Source organism: Ambystoma mexicanum, chromosome 7q (assembly GCF_040938575.1).
Source record: "Ambystoma mexicanum isolate Mex_15411 chromosome 7q, UKY_AmexF1_1, whole genome shotgun sequence".
NCBI lineage: Eukaryota > Metazoa > Chordata > Amphibia > Caudata > Ambystomatidae > Ambystoma > Ambystoma mexicanum.
In genome coordinates, this window is record NC_090941.1 from 753,442,797 (window position 1) to 753,461,673 (window position 18,877).

At 49.7% G+C, this 18,877-nt stretch overlaps 1 protein-coding gene across 1 annotated transcript in view; it reads right to left on the reverse strand.

Annotated features, from left to right (window-relative positions):
• CUL5 (cullin 5) overlaps positions 1-18,877 on the reverse strand; it is a 1,916,374-nt gene that overhangs the window by 1,086,374 nt on the left and 811,123 nt on the right. The gene's annotated exons all lie outside the window — the stretch shown is intronic.

Genomic DNA, 18,877 nt, shown 5'->3' on the forward strand with positions numbered 1-18,877 from the left:
CACCCACTGCTCAAAAAAATCTTCTGGCAAACTATCGCCCTATCTCCATCACCCCTTTTCTGGGAAAACTCCTGGAGAAGCTGGCTATCACTCAACGTACACTCCATACTGAATCTGTTGGTTATCGTCACGACCATCAGTCTGGCTTTAGAGCATCCAGAGGCACAGAGAATGCTCTTCTGAACACCCGTGAAGACCTGCTCTCAAATCTGGACTAACTCTTCCTCTGTCCTCATTCTTCTTGACCTCTCTTCTTCCTTCGATATGGTAAACCACAACATCCTGATCTCCCATCTCCATGATACCCTGGGCATCCCGGAGAGTTAACAGTTTCTAGGTGGGAATGAAGGCCAGCACTCTTATCTTGAGGTAAAAACGCAACTTTTATTCAAAACAGGGATTTTAACTGTAACAACAAGAAACTTAACTCCCGGGTCTCTGGCGTTCTTCCTTCAGTCAGTTCTTGACGTTTCCCCGTGAGCTAGGCATGACCAGGCATCTTCCTGGTTCTAAACAGTCACTTCACCATCGATCATCATTTATTCAGACTTCTCCCCTGGCCCTATGGGTGATCATAGGATGAGACAGAATGATGCCCTGTCTTCCGCTGTTCTCTCCCTCACAGGCTAGTTCTTGAACAGGAATCTGCCCTTATTCTCTTTTCTTATCCTCTCATTCACTTTCCCTATAGCTAGGGCTGGTTCTCCCCGGGTTCCTCTCTCATACGGCACGATTTTGTGACTTCAACACTCCCTTCTTCTTCACTAGTAACTTTAAATGTAATGTACTTGCACTCCCATCAGTCGCCGACAGAAGTCCTCGAAGCTGGGTTGTACTTTGCCGCCAGATGTCCTCACACTGTAGCGGCTGTTCGGACGCAGAGAGTGAACAGCTGATCGGGGCCAGCTGGTGCCTGGATGGCCCCGCCCCCATCAGCCGCTCCGATACCTGGTCTCTGCACAGGCCCCAGCTGTGGAACTACGAAACAAGGCCTGGAGGCCGGCACGTTCACTTGCAGTGGCCTTTCCTCTTTCGAAAAAAGCCACGAACCTTCACAGTATAAATACAGACACCTTTGTATTAACGCGAAGAGGCCACTTATTTTCTCCTCTCGCTTCCGCTCACAATCATCACGGCTCATAGACTTTAAACCTCAGACTTGGTGCTACCAAATCATTTTCTTCCACTCGAAAGTTATAATGTTTTTCTTATTAACTCTTTCAGAGGCCACCTTCTCAGTAAGCCCACTTGTAACAGACATCTTCCTCCTCCTCAGCTGTTACCTGGCAACCAAAACATGAACACAGCTAGCTTAGATTAAGGGACCTTCATAGGAAGACTTCTCCTATTTGCTAGGTAATCTGTCTGTCACATACCCAGGGACCACCTCCTGACATTCATCCTTTTGGTCTTTCACTGCCGTGACACCTGATGTTAGCAGATAGACCCATATGGCTTGCCTTCCTGGAGTTCACCCTTTCACATTCTCCCTCTGTACTCATTCTTCTTGACCTCTCTTCTTCCTTCGATACGGTAAACCACAACATCCTGATCTCCCGTCTCCGTGATACCCTGGCGTGGCTCGCCTCCTTTCTCACTGACTGGCCCTCCCAGGGGAAATTCGGGCCCTTTCTCTCCTCTACCACTCTCTCTACTTATGGTGTCCCCCAGGGATCTAATCTTATCCCCTGGTACTTCAATATCTACATGGTGCCCTTGTTCCACAGGATCTCTACTTTTACCTCTAACTTTCAGTGTTATGCGGATGACCCGCAGAGCTCCTTCAGGCTACCCTCAGCCTCCTCCTCGCTCATCCTTGAAACACTTGTGTATAGGCGCGTTACAAATGCCTTATCATATCATATCATATCCCCGATTGTCTATCCGCAATTCAGGCATTGTGTGCTGCTAACGATCTCTGCCTGAATGCCAGTAAGACAGATTGTACGCATTGGGACCCCTGCTCCTGCTTTCCCACTGGCCTGCCTCCTTTGGCCCTGCGCCCTTGCCTACCAATGAGGCAAAAAATCTTGGGGTCATCTTCGACTCCACTCTCTCCTTCTCTTCTCACATCTCAGACATCTCCAAAAAGTCCAACTACCAACTGCACCTCCTCAGAAGTATTCTAACTTTGCTCACGTTCCCCCAGAGGCTCATCACCTCGAGAGACCTAGTTCTCTCTAGGCTGGATTATTGCAACAGCCTCTTTCTCAATCTTCCTACTTCTACTCTCCAGCCACTACAACTCATGCAGAACAGAACCACAAGACTTATCCTTGGCCTCAAGCCCTGGGAGAGCATCTCTCCGGTTCTGGAATCCATCCAGTGGCTCCCTGTGGCTGCGAGAATCAAGTTCAAGATCTTCTGCATAATCCACAAGACTTTCTGAGGCCGGGACCCGCACCATCTACAACACTCTCTTCCTCTAGAGTCCTCCGCTTGTCCTCCACCAACTCTCTACGGGTGAGCTTTGGCGGTAGATCTTTATCCTCTGCAGGTGCCTCCCTCTGGAATAGCCTACCTGCCTGTCTTGAGCCAGAGCACCGTAAGTTCCGGAAACTCCTCAACACCTTCCTTTTCTCTCCCTCATTCTCTCTTCCTCGCTAATCTCCTTTCTTTTCTCTCCACCCTCCTTCTCGCCCCTAATTTCTGTTCAGTTTTGCTGACTGGTTGCCTGGTTCACGTCCAGAGCCTACAGGTCCCAGGCTCCCCCGCCAGTCTTTTTGCACTTGCCTCTGAGCCGCTACACTTTGTTTCAGCATTATTGCACTTTCAGCTTAGGCTCCATGAGCGAGGAAACCTCTCTGCACTTAACTAAGGGCCCGCTGAACCGGACTCGTTTTGTTACCCCCCCACTTCCATCTGTGCATATTCTTTACCTAAATGTACTAGGACAAGTTAGATGTCTGTCCTTTCCCCCCTATCCCTGACCCCCAGTTCTCCCACCTCCTCTCACCCCCACCCCTCCCAAGCTGGTAGTAACTAACACCTCATGCACTTGCACTAGGAGAAATGTCGTCAGGCCTAGTATTCTAGTTTCCCTGTTTAGATCATTCGGAATCTTCAAGGCCTAACAATGATCACTATATACCCTTGGTCCCTGCCCGACTTGAAGCACTACACCTGTGTGTAAGCGCTATATAAATAAACAATGAAATGTTATGGCAATATCTTCCGGTGTTTTGGTAGATGATGCTGGGGTTTTTCTAAAAACTCAATATAGTACCCCCCGCCACTGTGGATAACACCCATTGATCGGATGCGATTCCCTCCCATGCGTGGGTGAATTGACAGATGTGACCAACTAGAGTGCATGTGAGGGAACCTGAACTGGAATGTCATTGCTTAGCCTCTTTGGAGCCTATAGTAGTGGAGGCTCTTCTACCTCTAGCCCTTCTATATCCCCTTTTGAAAATGTGATTGGTAAGCAGCGGATTGGTTCTGGGAATTACTCTAGGAAGAGGGCTGTCCCTGATTTTAGCCCGGTGAATGCTGGTACTGCACACCCGCAAAAGTAGTGGCGTGTATTAAACACCCCCCGTTGTATAAAGGGTTTGTTGGTGATTTGACTCAATGACTTCAGGGTTTTGTGTTCTTTTGCACTTTTTAGTGCATTATCAACAGCATTACCAAACAAAACATTAGGCTCAATGGGCATATTCAACAAGGTAGCTTGAGTTTCTAACTTGAAGCCTGATTGATGCAGCCAAGAATGGCATTTTAAAAGTGTCCTTTCCGCAAAGATGCAGCCAGCATTGTCTGCTGAATCCAAGTTGTCTAAGGATACAGCTGTCAACCCGCTTACCCTCAGAGACCGACTTTGAAATTTGGCAATTTAAAGGTTCAGGGAACAGTGTCTAGTAGTTGTAAGGTGTCCCATAGATGGCAATTATAACTTGCTAATAATGTTGTGTTGTTGGCAAAGAGTGTTTGGTACGCTGCCAATGTTGTCACCTTCCTACCCATGGTGTATAATTTCTTAGTCAGCGGGTACCTCTGCGGATGCTAGTGGATTACCTGCCCTCTTCCTTTTGGTTGTTACAACCAAGGAATCCGGTTTTAATTGTACCCTAATGTAGAGGGGATCTGTTGGAGCAGGTTTACATTTATTTGTTTTTTTCAATCCTAGGATTAACAGCTCTGGTTAATTTTGGAGCAAGTAAAGAAGGCTGAATACGCCTTTGCACTGATTGAAGCAAAGGAATACACTGTGGGACCGCCTTTATATCCCGCAAAATGTCGTCCACAAAGTCTGTATCCTGCAGGGCGTCTTCGGTGTCAATTTTAAAATGTTGGGCTGCTTTAATTACCAGTTTGTTATGTTGCAGCTGACTGTCTGGGTAATAGGCATGTTTTCCCTGATGTAAAGCCGTTGTTAAAGTTGTATTGGTTATCTACAGGGCTCGAAAGATTGAAGGATTTCTACGGTTGTCACAAATCAGTTAAAAGCTTATCCAATTCCATAAATCTATAATGTTAAAGCTTCAAAAACTCTTCAAAGTGGTTACTTCCAAACAAAATTGGAGGACTCTGAATATAAATGATTTTTGTTCACCTAATAAAGAGGACCAGCGATCGTCAGACATCAAGGTCGCTTCTGTTGGCAGCGTATTCCGATATTTCCGTCTCGTCAAGAGCATCACAATCCATCAAAATAGATCATATGGTTTCCACTTTGTCACAGTTAAGAAAGAATCGGCAATAGTTCAGGTCTTCATTTTGTTGTTTCCTACGTGTTGAAACTTCTCTTGTCGGAAGGGGATTCAAGCTCAGGCGCAAAAACAAGTCTCTGAATTTTGAACAGGGAAATTTAAATAAGTAATGTGGCAATTGATTTATTGCACGAAAGTCGGCAGCACAATTTAAAGAGATTTTATATTTTGCATTGCTTTCCTGAGCCTCCATCCAGTCCATCCGTTGAATTTCTTTCTTTATCATAGACTGGTTTGTTTTTAGGATTTCTTCAGAAGAATCTAATGCACTTAGGCATCTGTAACAGCTAGCTTTCCATTGATTCAGGATTTCAGTTTGCTGTGTAGTCGAGCTTGATCTCAAGATCTCGATTGGGAGAATGTCATTGTCTAAAAGCGTTTTACAGTACAAATCAATTGACTTCCATAGCACAATTGAATGGATAGCATTTGTTGCAATTTCAAACCTAATCCGTACAGTTGGAAATGATTTAGGGAGAGATAAAAACCCTTCTCCAGAAAACACCTTCCAACTGGTTCCAAATTTTACACGTTAAGTTGAGTGCAGCTTCAGCACCAAAGGACAGAATTTGAATCACCTTTTGTCGGTAGAATGTTAATACCGGGCTCACAGAAAGTACAAGGGAGCGCACTTTTGTATGGAGGGCATTTCCCCAATCATGTTCATCTATGGATGAATTAATCCATACCCCTAGGTATTTGATTATTTGCACCTGTACCAACTTGGTTATACCCAGAAAGAAAGAAAAGTTCTCTTTACGGTGCCCTTGACGGTGCCCAAAGGACATAGTTTGGGTTTTTGTCGAGTAAACCATTGGATCCGAAGAAGTTGACTAATGCAATTGAGCTGCTTTGCAGGCCAATCAGTGTTTTGTCCAACAGAACAAGATCATCTGCATATATCATCCAGGGTACAGCAGTTCCATTTAGAAACAGTGGAAATGTTATTTCTTTTTGAGATGTATTCAGATCTGAGATATACAAGTTGAACAGGATTGCCGCAAGCCGGCAACCCTGTTTTAGTCCGTTCCATGTATCGATTTTCTTTGAAAGTGCACCTTAGTTAGATACCTGGATCGATGAGATAGTGTAAAGCTCCTGCATAGCAGATACCAAATTGGGCGGGCAATTCCACAACTGTAGTTTCTGCCATAATCTCATACGGTCAACGCTGTCGAACGCTCGTTTTAGATCTATAAACACTATGTAGATTTTCGTTTTAGCTTGCATTGTTTCAAGTTTTAGGAGAGTTTAGGATTGTCGTTAGTTCCTGCGCCTTTACCAAATCAGTCTGTCTAGGGTCTGTTCTGTTGGCCTGCTTTGCCCAGCGTGTAAGTTGTCTAAGAAGTACTGAAGCAAAGAGTTTTCCCAGTGGAACCAATAGAACGAGTGGTGGATAATTAGTTGTGGAAGCTCTATCCAACTGTTTGAAAATTGGGATCAGCGTTGCATTTTTCCATGATGATGGTATGTGATTAGTGTCCATTATCGTGGAGTACAGGGAAAAGTAGAAGTCTGCCCAGGCTTCCAGGTTTTGCTTCAAGGGGTTGTTTGACAGTCCATCTGGCCCCGATGCTCGTGATGTATTAAGTCGTTTGATTTGCATTAAGATGGAACAAGTACCTGTAACTGTTCCCCAGCATGGGTCTGGCATGGATTCACATGCTCATGAATATTCCCCGTCAGGCTGAGAATCCTCGGTAAAGAAAAAATCAGTATCAGTTTCGTTTCTGATCTGTCTTTCTTAGTAGTAACCAATCACTGATCTCTGGGTCATACTGCCCCCAGCCAATGACTGCCCTCTCCCTAAGCCCCGCCCCTGGCAGCCATTCTCAGATTTGGTAGCACATAAAGTGGCAGTATGACCAAGTGAAGAGCCGCAGAGGGGTAGGCGGGAGGGTTTGCATGTGAATCCATGCCAGACCCATGCTGGAGAACAAAAGTTACAGGTAAGTAACTTGTTCCTTCTCCAGCATGGGGTCTGGCATGGAGTCACATGCTCATGAATATAAGAATACAAAGCAGTACACACATGCACAACCACTAGTGTGGAATAATAACAATTAATTTGGCACTGTTCTCAGTTTTCAGGTTCAAACTTTGTGTTTCCTGTGCTTTTTTAAATGTTTAGAATTTGTCTTTTTGCTTTGTGTATATTGTATTGTAACATATGCATATGCTTTTTAAATGTTTTAGATTTCTCTGTTAGGGTCTTGTGTTTTGAATATTAAAATATGTGATTTGGAACATCTTTTGAGGACATATACGCATATTTGACGAAGGTACAAGGTAATGTCATGGTATTACCATTGTGTGCATGTTGGACATTGTTAATGTTTACTAGGGATTAGACTCCTCCTTTGTTTGTATAATAATTCGATTATATCCCCACTGAGTAGGAGGGGTTAATACCAGATATGTGTGGGGTAATACCCCTGTAGAAATGTATGCATTACATAAACTCAACATTAAACAATTCTTACCTCCTCACCAGGCCCAACTTCAGGCGAACAGGTTGCGCAGCACTGCTTGGCCGACTCTGGACTCCTCCCTGGAATCCCGGTCGACGCAGATGTCCAGCAGGGGCACACCAAACAAGAACGCCGTAGTGGCACGATCACTCTGGTCGAATGGGCTCTCGGATGGCCGGGCAACGGTCGGTTTGCCAAACGATGACAGTGCATGATGCAGCCGGAGAGCCATCTGGAAATGGAAGCTTCGAGAGGGCCTTCCCTTGATTCACAGGTCCAAAGTTAACGCTGTGATGTCTTCCGAAATCTCTGCGGTCCACGTAGAACTTCAGCGCTCTAGCCACATCCAGCGAGTGCAAAGTCCTCTCGGCCGGCGACGAAGGGGACGGGAAGAAAACTGGCAACACCAAGGGCTCGTTGAGGTGGAAGTCCGACGGCACCTTAGGCATGAAGGAGGGGTGCGTCCTCAACACCACCCTCGTCTCGTGGAAAGTCAAGTATGGAGGCTTGCAGGATAGGGCCTGGATCTCTCCCACCTGTTGTGCGGAGGTGATGGCCACAAGGAACGTAGTTTTCCTTGACAGGAACTTCAACGGTGCCGAATGCAGAGGCTCGAATGGCGGCCCCATGAGCCTGGTCAGCACCACGTTGAGCTCCCACACCGGGGCCAGAGCCCTCACCGGCCGGAACGATCGGAACAGTCCTTTCATAAATTCCTTCACCAGGCGATGAGACCACAGGGATGACCGTCCTGTAGTTCTGGTGTAAAGGGAAATTGCAGCCAGATGTATCTTGATGTAAGCATGAGCCAGTCCAGCTTTGGCCAGCGACAGTAGGTACGGTAGCACTTGAGGGGCCGTAATCCGTAGAGGGTTAATCTTTTGTGCACGGCACCAGACAGAGAACCTCTTTCACTTGTGTCCGTAGCACTTGAGAGTTGAGGACGCCCTGGCCTTTGCAAGAACCTCTTTGCAGTCCGCCGTGATATCGTACCCTCCAAACTCTAGTGCTGAAGGAGCCAGGCCTGCAAGTTCAGAGACTCGTGGTCGTGATAAAGGATGGCACCTCCTTCTCTGGAGAGAATATCTGCGTCCGTCGACAGCTTCACTGGTGGGGACGCTGACAAGTCCAGAAGGTCCGGGAACCAGATCTATCTCGGCCATGCCGGTGCAGTTGGCTGACAAGTTGCAGTAGCAACGGCGGGAACGCACCCAGGAAAGCATTGCCCATGCTCCTCGGCTGGGGAAACCTGCTGGCGAACCTCTGACACTTGGAGTTCGTCGCCGTCGCAAACAGGTCCATCTGGGGTTTGCCCCATCATTGGAAGAGTCGATCCACTTGATCCTGACGTAGTTCCCACTCGTGGCACGAGCGCAGTTCCCTGCTGAGTGAGTCGGCAATGGTGTTCTTTATCCCTGCTAGATGAAAGGGTACCAGAAACATCCCCCTGGGCAACGGCCCAATGCCACAGATCCTGGGCTTCCTTGGATAGGGCTGGGGATCTGGTTCCTCCCTGCTTCCGGATGTAGAACATCGTGGTGGTGTTGTCGGTGAAGATCCTCACCACCTTGCCCTTGAGGGACGGGAGAAACGACCTAAGGGCCCAAAACACTGCTTGGAGCTCCAGGATGTTGATGTGGAGTGGCATCTCCTCCGGGAGCCAAAGGCCTCTCGCGTGGAGATCTCCGGTGTGCGCTCCCCACCCCTCTAGGGAGGCATCCGTTGTCACCGTCACCTGGTGTGCTGGGGTCTGAAAGTCTGTGCCTGCCACGAGGTGCGTGCGGGTGCCCCACCACCTAATTCCTTGGCGGAAAACCTTGTTGAGCGGGATCCTGTCATCCAAACTGCCCGCCGCTTGCATCCAACGGGCGCCTAGGAACCCCTGTAGAGGACGCATCCGAAGCCTGCATAGGCGCACCAGGTAGATGCATGAGGACATCATCCCGAGAAGGGACTTGATGGACCTCACCCTGTCCACGTCCGTGGCCAGCAAACGCTGCACCTTGCCCAGGATGGCCTTCGTCCTTTCCTCCGACAGCGAGGCCAATCGCGCTACTGTATCGAGCTTGGCTCCCAGAAACAGTGCGACCTGCGACGGAACCAAGTGGGATTTGGGGAAGTTGATGGAGAATCCCAGGTCCGTGAGCAGCCGGACGGTCTTTGCTGTGTGCTCGACGGCGAGTTCCCTTGTTCTTGCTTGGAGGAGCCAATCGTCCAGATAGGGGTAGACGTGGATCCCCTGCAGGTGCAGCCGCGCCGCCACTGGTGCCAGGCACTTGGTGAATACCCTGGGCGCTGACTTCAATCCGAATGGAAGGCCTTGAATTGGTAGTGCCGTCCTTGGAATACAAACCTGAGGAAATTTCAGTGTCTTTTTAGAATGGGGATGTGAAAGTACTCATCCTCCAAATCCAACGACGATAGGAAGTCGCCTTCCTCCAGCTGGCCCAGCACGTGCTGGAAGGTGACCATCCAGAACTTCTGTGCCTTGATGTATTTGTTTAATCGACGCAGGTCCAGGATGGGACGCCATCCTCCTGTCTTCTTTCTGACGAGGAAGTATCTGGAGTACACTCCGGAGCCCAGAGCCTCTTTGGGACGAGCTCGATGGCTCCTTTCTTGAACATCGCCCTTACTTCCAACAGCAGTTGAGGGATGTGGTTCTCCTTCCTGGCCACGGGAGGAATGCAGGGCACTTTTTTAGAAATTCGAGAGTGTGCCCGTGGGCCAGGGCATCCAGCACCCAACAGTCGGAGATGGACCACACGCTGACGAACTTCACCAGCCGGCCTCCCACCTGGGTGCTCAAGTCAGGGCCCGATGCTACGGCCGGTTCAGTCTTGCTTGGCAGCGGCCTTGCTGCCCTGGCTTCCCTGGTGACAGCGGCGAGATCCACCTGACTTGCCTCGTCCTCTGTAGCCCTCTTGCGACGAGGAGCAGGCTGCCTGACGGTACGTCGAGGAGCCACCGCCGAATCCTTTGGAGGCACCTTGCTTGCCTCCGGAGTTCCGAAAGGGCGGCCGTCGTTGCTGCTGAACTCCCAAAGCCCGAGCCATCTCCGTGTCGGCCTTGATGGCCTGAAGTGACTCATTCACTGTCTTTCCAAACAGATTGTTCCTGTCGAAGGGCATGTCCAAAACTTAGGTTTGCATGTCTTGGCGGAAATCTGTCGCCTTGAACCACCCCCGCCGTCGAAGGCAAACACTGTGCCCCAACTGGCGGACCCTGGTGTCGGCAATGTCCGTGGCTACCGTAATGGCGTGGTCCGACGCCACCTCACCTTCCTGTAGGATCTCCAGGGCCTCTGCCCTTTTGTCGTCCGGTAGGAAGTCCAACAAGGGGGCGATCTTGTACCATAACTCCCTGTCGTAGTGGGCCACAATCGCTAGGGCGTTGGCTGCCTTAATCGTCGTCGCCGCAGACGAGAGGACTCGTCGTCCCATGGCGTCCAGTTTCTTTCCCTCACCGTCCGGTGGGGAAGTTGAAGTTGAAGCCGATGCCTCCGCCGCTTTCTTCTTGTCCGCCGCCGAGACGACCGAATCCGGGGTCGGCTGTGCCCTAAGGCACAAAGGGGCGGCATCAGGGACCCGGTACTTCTTCTCATACCGGTCCCTCTTGGCAGGCGTCATGGACGGGTTCTTCAGAAGAGCAAGTACCTCGTCCCAGATGTGATCCAGCAACAGCACGGCGAGGACCGTCTTCCTCTTGGCTTCGCGCCGTTGGTAGAGGAAGCCTTCCTTCTGTTCTTCGGGGCAGCGCTGGAAAAGCTTGGATGCCCTGGCAATCATGGCGTGGAAGGAGCCAATTTCATCGAGCAGGGAATCCCGAGGGGGTGGTGATGGAAGGCCCACCCTGTCGTCACCACTGTCGCCATCCGTCCACGTTGTGGCCCTGTCATCCTCAGGAACAGGCTGAGCGGGCCGTGAGGGCTGGAAGGGTGGGGGTGGATGAACTCTCCTCTTGTTTGGAGGGCTTCCCGACGGGCCCGGTACAGCTGGGTCATCCGTAGGGGGTAGAGGCAATCTTGCCCTTCTCTCCGTGCATAAGGTTTGGATTGCCATCAAAATGGCCACCGAGTTGTCCTGTGGCTCGGGTTGCGACGGGCACGAGGGTTGCCCTCCTCCACAAGAACCTTGTCGGCGCCACCGTTGCTCCCTTCGTCGTCCTCGTCGGGATTCCTCCCCTGGGACCGGACCTCCTCAAACTTCTTGTTGAGGCCCTTCACGACTTCAACCAGCTACTCCTCAGAGTCTGTGTCCGTAACGGCCACCCCCCCCTCTTTTTCCACTGGGGTCTTCTCGATGGGCTGAAAAGAGGATTCCCTCCACGGTGGCAGGGAAACTCTGGACCCCAAGGTCGCCTACACTGGGGTAGCCTCCACAGGCTTCGCCAGGGCCACCGCGACTACCTCGATAGAGGCCTTAGCCGGGTTAATCAAGGACTTCACCACCTAGTGTGTGCTTGAGGCCTCCACCTTGGCAGGAGGGTCACTGCCTCGCTCCCCCTCGGCTGGTTCCTTCGAGATCGACTGGGGCCTCTCCAGAAGCTTAGCCAGGTTCTCAGATTTTCTCTTCCACGAGCCATAGCATTGGCTCGTGGGTGATGGCGCTAGTGAAGGTGTGCCCTTCCTGGCAGCTGAGGAGCCCGACCGTTCGGCGCTCCCGGTGCCCGCGGAATCGCGGTGCTTTGCCTTTTGTTGGGCCCCCGTTGCCGGAGCGCCCTCTCAGAACTTAGAAGACCGCTCGGACTTCTTCTTCTCACCTGCTGGGCTCTTTCCCTCCGGCCAGTTGGCGAGATGGGTCCGAAGATCCCTCATAGTCCGATCCGTCATGTTCTTGCAAAACGCACAGTCCTTCTCCACGTGCGTTTTGTCTTCGTAAAGGCAGTAGAGGCATCTCGAATGCTCGTCCTACAACACATTCTGTAATCCGCATCCAGGGCAGTTCCTAAACAGCTTGGATCCGGGTGTCAAGCTTCCCTTTTCCTGGGCCATGTCCACGAGGTAGGCCTCCAAGAAGCGTAACTCGACGAAAACTTTGCCCTTGAGGGGCGTAGAAAATTCCGAAACGGGTCCCCGTTGATCGGAAGTAGAATCGGTGGAGCTTGAGGCTCGATTGACCGAAAAAAGAGATAAAACTTTGAAAAAAAACACAAAACGCAGTAAAAGCTCGAGAGCCATAGCACGAGGACTCCCAACACTTGAACGTGCGGTAAAAATCTGAGGATGGCTGCCAGGGGCGGGGCTTAGGGAGAGGGCAGTCATTGGCTGGGGGCAGTATGACCCAGAGACCAGTGATTGGTTACTGCTACGAAAGACAGATCAGAAACAAAACTGATATCGATTTTTTCTTTACCGAGAATTCCCAGCCGGACGACAGGGAATATTCATGAGCATGTGAATCCATGCCAGACCCCATGCTGGAGAACAACACTGTTCTGGATCACCTGCAGATGGTTACATTTGGATTTTGAAATACCAATAAGAAGACTGCAACAGTAATTAATTTTCAAACCCACAATGGCCCTTGCAAGTGTCTCAGCATTCTTCTGAGAGATACAAGGACGAAGGAGGGCTAGCAATTTAATGCAGTAAGCTGAGGGGGAAACCAAATTATGAAGTTTACCTTCATATTTAAATTATGGTCGAGTACTGTGCCTAAGGTTTTCACTTTAGTTTTTGTGGCAATGTTGCAATCAGCAATTGAGAAGCATTCATAGGTAGGTCCTAACTTCTTTATTATGTTTTGAGTGCCGACCACCATGAGTTCTGTCTTTTCTCTGTTTAAAGCCAGTCCATTCTGCTGCATCCAGGTTTGTATAAGATCGTATATCTTATTTATGGAGAGCTCATCCTCTCCCTGCAGTCCTGTCAGGGGGAATCACACATTGGGTGTCATCCGCGTAGTTTGTGAAGGCAATGCCATTCTGCTCCAGAAGATCAAAAAAGGGCACTGTAAAAATATTAGAGGGAAGGGGACACACAAGCACCCTGGGGAACGCCATAAGCAAAAAAGACTGGCATCTTCTGTGCCTCTCCACTGTACACTCTACACTGTATCACTCAGAAAAGAAGAGATCCACTGTGCTGCGTTAACAGAAAAGTTTGCCACTTCCTTCAACCTAGTGATCAGAATAGAGTGATCGATCAGAATAGAGTGATCAACCAAGTCAAAGGCAACGTATAAGTCCAAAAACATGAGGAGCGAAGCCTGGCCTTTGTCCATGGAATCAAGTAATTCAGATTTCAGTTCCAGAAGCGCTGTTTCTTTCCCATGAGCCTATCTAAAACAAGATTGGTATTTATTCAAGATCAGATGTTTGTTCAGATGGGCTGAAACACCTTTGCCCAGTTTAATCAATAGTGCAAGACAAAGTGATATGGATGGCTTGGTGAGGAAATATGCACCGAAATATTCAAGATGAAAATAACCTAGCAAACAAACCGCTCAGCATTTAAATATAGCAAACCAGCTGTTCTGTACTAACAATCAAGGAAAATAATTTCTTACATGAAACCGGATACATAATATAACAAAAGTGTCAAGAACTGTTGCTCTATTTAAACTACGTATCCACCTCGTTCAAATCTGCTCAAACGGGAATCTGCTCATATGGGAATCTAATCCCTTCCTCTAGGGTGGGGTACCACTTGTTGTACCACAAACCATTCAACATCTATCATTGTGTTTCCCATAGTGATCTGCTAATGGTTTATCATCCACATTGCTCCGGATACAAGATATATGTTCTGAAATATTCAGTTTGATGGGTCTTCTTGTTTTTCCTCCACATACAGTAGCACACATGGACAAATTATATATAGGACATAGGTACTATTCCAATGTGTATGACTATTTTACATGCTTACGGTCAAAATGTTTTACTCTTCTTGGAAACTGGACCGCTGGTTCCAGACCCTATAGTGCTGTAAGGGGTTGCTCTTCTTTTGGTATTGTGTAGATATGTACCTATCGTTGCAGGAAATAAGCATTCTTTTTAAAAGCAAAGTTACATTTTCTAGATAATGTGACTCGTTTTATCAAGTGCCAGTTTTTTATAATATAGATTTCCGAATTATATTGCACGCAGGACTGAATATGGTAACATAGCATTTTCTCTATTTGCAATTTTGTTTTTCCTTTTAGACATAATTATAATGAAGAACACTGTTTTCATTAAGCTGTTTACTACACAATTCAGTTTGTAACTTAACAGTTTTTTTTAACACTGTGTTAAGTCAAACATAGGAGACGGGCCAGAGGACATGGTTCAACAACGGAGTTTATTATAGAAATGAAAGAAAACCTCATCTAAACCCTTTTCTATAAAGGAGTCCCTAAAATAGAAAATAACAAGCGGGTGCTCGTCAGGATGTCTCACAAATAAACATTGCCCTCTGTCCAAATCTGTTCCAACTTATTACCTGCCTTACCACTGTAAAAAGAAAAATAATTTAAGGTTGAGCTTAGAATAGGGTTACTTCCCCATTTCAATAATTTAGTGAGTACTGTTTTATGACCCCCACCATAGAGTTCTCCTGGTATCTTTCAGTTCTTGGTTCAGTATAAAAATTCCAAAAGAAAGTGTCTCTAGGCTACCCATTTTGGTTGCAACAAGGTCCTCGTCAGATAGTCCAAACTGTCTTTGCTTTATCCAGTCTTCTGGGAAATCTCCTCCAGACCAGGATAAGGGAGTAGTTTCTTACCTGTAACTCCATTTCTCCAGCGTTGGTATCTTTCATGGATTCACATGCTGTGAATATTCCCTGTTGTCAGGCTGGGAACCTCGGCCATTTTAACCTAGCGTTTTCCTATGGAAAACTTTGACACTTCAGTGTCCTATCAATGTCCTTTTCGGGTGCTTTAGTCCCCACCAATAGGACATAGGGTCTAAATAGCCCCGCCCCCGCGGCTTCCCTTCAGATTTTAACCTCCAAAGTAGCAGGAACCCGAACCAGGTTTGGCTGCAGCGGAGGCCGGAGGGCGCATGTGAATCCATGAAAGATACCAACGCTGGAGCAATGGAGTTACAGATAAGAAACTACTCCCTTCTCCAGCATTGGATCTTTCATGGATTCACATGCTGTGAATAGATTACATAGCAGTACCAATCACGCATGGAGGAGTGTAAAGGCAAACCAATATAGAAACAGAATCACATACATGAGACAAAGAAACCCATCCAGTGATCAAGTTCAAAACAAACACCCCGAAGCTGCGGGCCTTACCTTATTGAAACAGGTGTTGCAGGAAAGCCCGCCCCACCTGCACATCCTCACCATGCTGCTGTTACGGACAGTAATGCCGGGTAAAGGTATGCAGCACCGCCCAGGAGGCTGCCTAGCAAATGTCCACCAGCGGAATCCCCAACCATAATGCCGCCGACAAAGCCGTAGACCTCGTTGAGTGTGCCCTCAGAGTCCTTCCCAAAGGCTTTCCAGCTTTAGTGTGGCAGAACGAAATAGCAGAGGACACCCAACGAGAAAGTCCTTGATTGGAGATTGCCCGAATGCAAAGCCCGTTCTGCAGGCGTGGATGCTGAAGCAAAAAACGAGGGCAACACAATAGAAGAGAGTTTGTGAAATGTTGTTGGCACTTTTGGGATAAAGTGCGGATTGGTAGCCAACACCACCTTGTCCTTCAAGAACCTCAAGTATGGAGGGTCCACAACCAATGCTTGCAACTCCGATATCCTTCTGGCCGAAGTAATGGCCACCAGAAAAGCCACCTTCCATGACAAAAACTGCAAAGGAGTCATCGACATCGGTTCAAAACGCGGTCTCATCAGACCCGAAAGTACCACATTAAGGCTCAACACCGGCGGAAAATTACGAAACAAACCCTTCAATAAATGCTTGATTAGACGATCACTAAACAGGGGAGCCACATGTCGCCTACGAGTAAGGAACAAGTTACTTACCTGTAACTGCTGTTCTCCAGCATGGGTCTGGCATGGATTCACATGCTCATGAATATTTCCCGTCGTCAAGCTGGGAATCCTCGGTAAAGAAAAAACCAGTATCAGTTTCGTTTCTGATCTGTCTTTCTTAGTAGTAACCAATCACTGACCTCTGGGTCATACTGACCACAGCCAATGACTGCCCTCTACCTAAGCCCCGCCTCTGGCAGCCATCTTCAGATTTGGTAGCACGTGAAGTGGCAGTATGACCAAGTGAAGAGCCGCAGAGGGGTAGGCGGGAGGGTTTGCATGTGAATCCATGCCAGACCCATGCTGGAGAACAACAGTTACAGGTAAGTAACTTGTTCCTTCTCCAGCATGGGGTCTGGCATGGATTCACATGCTCATGAATAAAGAATACATAGCAGTACACACATGCACAACCACGGGAGGTGGCAAAGGCTCAACATTAAGCATTACATCAAACTCAACATTAAGCAAATCTTACCTCCTCACCAGGCTCACCTTAGGCGAACAGGTTGCGCAGCACTGCTTGGCCGACCCTGGACTCCTCCCTGGAATCCCGATCGACGCAGTAGAATTTCGTGAAGGTGTGCGTCGACCTCCACGTAGCAGCCCTGCAGATGTCCAGCAAGGGCACACCAGATAGGAATGCCGTGGTAGCTGCGATCGCTCTGGTGGAATGGGCTCTCGGACGGCCAGGCAGCGGTCGGTTTGCCAACCGATGACAGTACATGATACAGCCGGAGAGCCATCCGGAAATGGAAGCCTTCGGGAGAGCCTTCCCCTGATTGACAGTTCCAAAGTTCACAAAAAGTTGTGACGTCTTCCGAAAACCCTTCGTGCGGTCCACGTAGAACTTCAGCGCTCTAGCCACATCCAGCGAGTGCAAAGTCCTTTCAGCCGGTGACGAAGGCGACGGGAAGAAAACAGGCAACACCAAGGGTTTGTTGAGGTGGAAGTCCGACGGCACCTTGGGCATGAAGGAGGGGTGCGTCCTGAGTACTACCCTCGTGTCGTGAAAAGTCAAGTACGGGGCCTTGCAGGGAAGGGCCTGGATCTCTCCCACCCGTCGTGCAGAGGTGATGGCCACAAGAAACGCTGTTTTCCACGACAAGAACTTCAACGGAGCCGAGTGCAGAGGCTCGAACGGAGGTCCCATGAGCTTGCTCAGCACCATGTTGAGCTCCCACGCCGGGGCCGGAGCCTTCACCAGCGGGAACAATCTGAACAGTCCCTTCATGAACTCTTTCACAAGACGATGAGACCACAAAGACGTCCGCCCCGTGGTTCTGGTGTATCGGGAGATCGCAGCAAGATGAATCTTGATGGACGCGTGCGCCAGTCCAGCTTTGGCCAGCGTCAGTAGGTACGGCAGTACTTGGGGAGCCGTAATCCATAGAGGGTTAATCTTCTGTGCGTGGCACCAGACAGAGAACCTCTTCCATTTGTGTCCGTAGCATTTAAGAGTTGAGGATGCCCTGGCCTTTGCAAGAACCTCTCTGCAGTCGGCCGGTATGTCATATCCTCCAAACTCTAACGCTGCAGGAGCCAGGCCTGCAAGTTCAGCGACTTCGGGTCGTGATGGAGGATGGCGCCTCCTTCCCTGGAGAGAAGATCCGCGTCCACTGGCAGCTTGATTGACGGGGACGCTGACAAGTCCAGAAGGTCCGGGAACCATATCTGCCTCGGCCACGCAGGTGCGACGAGGATCATCCTGCACCGTGACCTCTTGAGCTGGTTGATGAGCCGGATCAGCAATGGCAATGGAGGGAACGCATATAGAAACAGGCCCTCCCAGGGGAACGAGAAAGCATCGCCCATGCTCCTCGGCTGGGGAAACCTGCTGGCGAACCTCCGGCACTTGGAGTTCGTCGCCGTCGCGAACAGATCGATCTGGGGTGTGCCCCACCGTCGGAAGAGGCAGTCCACTAGATCCTGTCGTAGCTCCCACTCGTGGCACGAGTGCAGCTCCCTGCTGAGTGAGTCGGCGATGGTGTTTTTTATCCCTGCTAGATGGAACGGCACCAGAAACATCCTTTGGGCGACGGCCCAATGCCACAGATCCTGGGCCTCCCTGGACAAGGCTGGGGACCTGGTTCCGCCCTGTTTCCTGATGTAGAACATGGTGGTGGTGGTGTTGTTGTCGGTGAAGATCCTCACCACCTTGTCCTTGAGGGACGGAAGGAAGGACCCGAGGGCCCAAAACACTGCCCGGAGCTCCAGGACCTTGATATGGAGGGACTTCTCCGTCGGGAGCCAAAGGCCTCTCTCGTGCAGATTTTCGGTGTGCGCTCCCCACCCTTCCAGGGAGGCATCCGTGGTCACTGTCTCCTGGTGGCCGGGGGTCTGGAAGTCCATGCCCGCCGTCAGATGTGCGTGGGTGCCCCACCACCGGATCGCTCGTCGGAAACTTTCGTCGAGTGTGATCCGCTCCTCGAAGCTGCCCGTCGTCTGGATCCAGCGCGCCTCCAGGAACTCCTGCAACGGGTGCATTCGGAGCCTGCACAGGGGGATGAGGTGAATGCAAGAAGACATCATTCCGAGGAGGGACTTGATGGACCTCACTCTGGCCGCGTCCGCAACCAGCATCCGCTGCAACTTGCCCAAAATGGCCCTCGTCCTTTCCTCCGACGGATAGGCCAGAAGCGACACTGTGTCGAGCTTCGCTCCCAGAAACAGTGCGTCTTGCGCGGGCACCAGGTGGGACTTGGCGTAGTTTATGGAGAATCCCAGGTCCGTGAGAAGTTGGACGGTCCTTGCCGTGTGCTCCAC